Consider the following 5,428-nt stretch of genomic DNA (forward strand, 5'->3'; position numbering starts at 1 on the left):
CCTGCCAAGTCTCCACGGGCTTCTGTGTCCCTCTACTGAAGGCCACCATGCCGAGCTGGTGGTCCTCGTCACTTCCTTTCAGGGACCTTGTCACTGCCTCTCCCCACTTGCCTATTTAGGTCTTAGAATGACATATACCAGCCCTTGCTGGTTTTCATGAACTCTGCCCACATCTTTGCAAACAGAACTGTTGCTAGGCTCTTCTATTACCCCAGCTTGAGTATACCATTCATTTCCTGTGGGACCCCTCAAAGATCTATCTTAACAATTCCTTCAAACCATAAACATTTTGGAGTCTTGGTCACATCATGGAATAAGTGAAAACTCACCGGAGCACTCCAGTGCCAGCTGACAAAGCAGCTTCTTTCCTGGAGCACTCCAGTGCCAGCTGACAAAGTAGCTTCTTTCCTGGAGCACTCCAGTGACAGCTGACAAAGTAGCTTCTTTCCTTTTTGTTTTTTTGCTACATACAGGATGGAGGGGACAACGTACAGACCTCCCACCTGTAGGTTGTGAGAATGCTGACTCTGAATATACTGCTCTGGAATCCTTCCAGAAGGGCTTAGGTTCTGACCATACTTCTGGGCATGGGAATCTATTTTGTGCCTCCAGAAAGTATCTGTTCATCATCTCCATTTTCAAGCAACACAGATGGTGAAATCTCTGGATGGAGGTAGTGTCAAAGGAAGATGAGCATTGAGGGTGGTCGTGCCTTCCTAAAAGCCTGGGGAGTGTGCACCTGCCATGCTGAAGTCAGCAGGGAAGACTGCTTGCAAGTGGCCCCCATGCCAGCCAGCGGGTGAGCAAAGCCACCCTCTTCTCAGTTTCCTTGTCTTCAGAGATTGGAGAGGGTGATGCTCAAGCAACAGCCCACAGAGAATTCATTTGAAACAACGTCTCAGAGACTTTCTACTGAAGTCTTGTAGTTGATGTTGAACAACCACCAACGCCAGCATATGGGTCTTGCTGTTAGAGCGTCAGCCACACTTCACAAGCACCCCTAATGTGTTGAGCAGTGCCACCTGTCAGCAACTGTAGAAGTCAGCTGCCTCTATAGGCTGAGGATAAAGCCAGCAAATAAATGGTGAGATTCTAGTTTTCCTTTTCTCCTTTTTCAAATGCAGGGCAGGAGAAGCTGATGACATGGATGATCAGCCTATCCTGATCTCTTCAGGACTTCTTTAGTTAAGTCCTGCTTCTCAGAAACCCCCTCAGTCCCTGGGAAACCCGAATGGTTGTTTGATCACTCAGGAGACGTGATGTCAGCTGAAAGCCTGCGTATTGATTGCTCTTAAATATGCAAAGATTTGAACACTGATTCATTTTCTTTATAGTGATGAGTGACTAGATGACTTGCACTCTTAGTAAATTTTCACAATGAGTAGGATATGGAGATCCACATTTTCTAGGGGAAAGTTTGAAATTAAACCTTCTAATCCTGGGTTCAGAGAGCTCTGTGACAAGTTATCTTTCTATGTAAGATTTAATAAAACACTCTTTAAGAAGACTGGTGGTGGTGGTGTTGGTTTAGCTGCTAAATCGTGTCTGACTCTTGTGACCCCATGGACAGAGGAGCCTGGCAGGTTACAACCCATGGGATTCTCCAGGCAAAAATACTGGAGTGGGTTGCCATTTCCTTCTCCAGGGGATCTTCCCGACCCAGGAATCGAACCTGGGTCTCCTGCATGGTAGGCAGATTCTTTACCAACTGAGCTACAAGGGAAGCCCAAGAAGACTGGTAACACTGGCCAATACAATTTTTAAATCACTATTAAATATAGAATTCTTTTTACCTATTGATTCAGCTCACAGTTTATTTATTGAGGCTTCATCTATGTCAATTAAAAATACTCTTAATACGCTCTCTTTGTTCCTAAGAATCCATTATGATTCCAAAAAAGGAAATATTTAAAAGCAATAATTTAAAGTGCAGGATTAAGAGATCTGGCTTAAAGTTTTTTATATGCCTACAGTTGTCCATACTTCAGTCTGAATTTGGTAATGATATGAATGTTATGGTCCCTGAGGGGCAGGCACATCTGATTGGTCTGGGGTGGGGCACAGACTGGTAATCTTTAAAGTTCCCCAATCTTTCTGATGTTCTGCCAAGGTTGAAAAACCTGTTCTAGAGTTTTGTTGTTGTTAATAAATGACCTTTTTCTCAGCTTATTCAACCTGAAAAAAAAATAAAATAAAAATAAAAGCAATAATTTTTCCCTTGTTTTTGCTCACTTCTATAGTTGTACTTCCAGGGGACTTTTGGCTTGACTTTCCCTATGGGGAAAAAATCCAAAGAAAAATTGTATCTTGGAGCAGGATGGTGGTGGTGACGAGTTAGAAGAATCAAGTGAGAAGTAAGGCAGAAAAGAAGCCCTTTTGGTCTCAACTTAGTACATCTCAAGGGCTTCCCTGGTGACTCAGTGTTCAACAATTAGCCTGCAGTGCAGGAGAGGCAGGTTTGATCCCTGGGTCAGGAAGATCCCTTGGAGAAGGAAATGGCAACTCAGTCCAGTATTCTTGTCTGGATAACCCCACGGACAGAAGAGCCTGGCGGGCTACAGTCTGTGGCGTCTCAAGAGTCAGACACGACTGAGCGACTAAACCACCACCACCACTGTGCATCTCAACGGTGGCTGCACATCGGAAGCACTCGGTGCCTGAGCCACATCCCCAAACTCTGGTGTAGCTGGTCTGGGGGGTTCCCCTGAGCAGCTCCCCAGAAATAGTCCCTGAGAAGCATCTAATGAGAAACTACAACTGAAAACCTCTGCTCTAGCAATGCTGAACATTCGCCAATTGCCGTCTTGTTCCACATCTTTCTGTCTTTGCCTGTGTTACTTCCGCCTGTACATTTCAACTCAACTTCCCTTTGTGAACCTTCCCTGACCCCCTTGACAAAGCCCTCTCCTTTGCCATTACAGCACCATCCGCTTTGTATTGAATGCCTCCATATCCACACAGTACTTATTGATCCTTTACAAATATTTTGCCTGGCAGCATCTGTTTCCCCTTTCTGTTCAGGGAGAGTCTGGCACTGTGTACATCTGGTGAAGCCTCAGGGACAGATATGCCCTGGTTTGGACCTGGGGCTTTGAATCTTGAGATACTGACCATACTCACAGTGGGAGTTCAGAGTTCACTCTCTGCCCACTGGTGGTGGCAGTGACGGTGACCACAGCAGCGTCCAATGGCCCAAACTGACTGCCTCTCAGCATGACTTTGGCAGTGGTGCCCTCTCTTAGTTCCAGTGCAAACGTTCAGCTGGATGGTGGTTCTCTGAGCTACTCTCTAACCTCCTTTAAAAATTCCTTTTGTGTGTGTGTGTATTGTTGAAAATAGCCAGAGAGGTTTCTGTTACAGAGAAGACTAACCAATATCCTACCCCACTAGAAGCATCAATGTCTCAAGGGTATGGGCCCTGTCTTTCCTCTTTGTCGTTCCAGTGCCTTGTGTATGATACGTTCACAATAAATGTTAAACCCGAATGAACAAAGTTCAGTCTCATCTGCATGGCCCCTTAAGAAACCATTTGCGAGAACTCACACATATTAGATGTGCTGTTTTCTAATGATGCATAATATATCTTCCATTTTATAATATGCCATTCAGTCATGCAGGATAAATTGGACTGTCAGCATAATTTTTGTGGATGAAGTTATCTTTTTAAAGGAACTGAAGAGAAAGATCTTTGAATCATCTCCTCCCAGGCCAAGCCAAGAGCTGCCAAGCCAAGATCAGCCAAGCCACTCTTCCTGGGTTAGACATACTAAGATGGATACTATCAGAACTGAAAGTACCTCCTCTCTCTCTTCCCTGTATTTCTGTCTCCATCACCATGTCTCCCTTTCCCTGTCCCTCCTCCTCCATATGCTATGACGGATCCACTGTGGAGTCCCAGACTTCCGACTCCTGGCAAGCCCCACATCGTGCTGGCCTGCACATTCATTACAGGAAGTGCAAAAGCTAGACATCCACCATCAACATCGACTCTTGTTTTATGCCCATCAGACCCACAGTGCACATCATCTCAACGAAAACCTCTTGGACCAGGAACAAGTAGAAACAGGGAAAATAAGTACATGACAGTCACTCCCTGCTCTTAATTATATTTCTGTTTCCACCAGACAATGCCCACACATCTTTCTCCCCCTCTTCCACTCTCTCCACAGTCTTTCAGTTCCATTTCAGATTGGGAGAATGGCAACTAGCTTGGTAGCCGAAAAGAACAAGGAGAAAGGGTGGATGGGATCGAGAGCAGAGTGATGAAGATGGGAAGTGGACGGAGGAAATAAAGGTAAAGCTTTTCCACCAGGTTCAACTTTTTGGCATCAAAGGAGAGGCCCCAGATGCAGTCAAAGAGTAAGGGAGCAAAGGAGGAATCTTCTCTGAGAATTCACTGATGAGCAGCAAACCACTTGATTTTCTCCTTGTCTTCCTCCAGTTCCAAGCAAATGCTGCCAACGACGTGGAGACATTATTATGTGAGTATCCAGTGGCAACTTATCTTTCTATGCTAAGGATTGATATTCACCTGACCCTGGGTGGAGATTTCTCAAATTCTCATTCAGAGAGGCAGCTGGATTACATTGGGGGAAAAAAGAATCACGCCTGTTCCTAAATCTTGATATGAAAATGATGAACTCTCAAGAGCTGACAGGCCATAAACTCATTTAATTCAACCCTTCCCTTCACAGACAGGGAAGAGAGACACAAACCTTTTGAGCACTCAGCTGTTTAATGGAAGAGCCCAGAATAGAGACTTTTCTCCTGAGTCATGATAAGAGCAGTGAGGGGGATGAAGTCAAAGAGGAAGAGAAGAAGATTAGGTTGGGGAAGCGCGTATTAATAATTTATTCTGTATTTGTATTGTTCAGAATTTGAGAACGCTTTTTGATAAATTATTCATGGTGGAAGAAGTTACAGAAAACATCCAATGCCATAGTGCATCTGATCTGACCTTTTTGAGAAGCATCATTTCCTGGGTCCAGCATAGTATAATGAAATTAGTCCATCAAGGATCTTTCAATAAATTTAGTGAGCATCTCCCATAGGCATCCTGAAATACCCTACAAGATAAAGACAGCATCCTTTTCAGGGACTATTATGGATCCACTTGCATATAAGCCTGAAGAAATGTGTGCTTTTTGAAGTTAGGAGATGACCTCTCTCTGGCAGGTCTGCTAGGTGAATGCGGAACACTGGGTTTCTGAAAACCACAGGGCAAGAGGCTGTGCCTATCAGGGTGAGAGGGACATTAGTGCAAACAAGACAGGAGATCACGAAATGATGATCTGAATCATCAGATCCTGAAAAGTTGTTCCAGCACCTGCTATACTTCTGTATCATTAGTAGGTGTTTCCTAAAGGCTTGTTGAATAGAGTGAATGACTGAACAAATTAATGAATGAAAACTAGTGACATCCTTTAGG

The 5,428-nt window shown here is 44.4% G+C and overlaps 1 non-coding gene across 1 annotated transcript; it reads right to left on the minus strand.

Annotated features, from left to right (window-relative positions):
- Positions 1-1,651: 1,651 nt before the first annotated feature.
- On the minus strand, positions 1,652-1,723 carry TRNAG-ACC (transfer RNA glycine (anticodon ACC)). Its single transcript has one exon. It is a non-coding gene; the product is annotated as a tRNA-Gly (tRNA).
- Between the last annotated feature and the right edge of the window lie 3,705 nt (positions 1,724-5,428).

The sequence above is a fragment of the Bos indicus genome, chromosome 20, assembly GCF_029378745.1.
Source record: "Bos indicus isolate NIAB-ARS_2022 breed Sahiwal x Tharparkar chromosome 20, NIAB-ARS_B.indTharparkar_mat_pri_1.0, whole genome shotgun sequence".
In the NCBI taxonomy this organism is placed as follows: Eukaryota; Metazoa; Chordata; class Mammalia; order Artiodactyla; family Bovidae; genus Bos; species Bos indicus.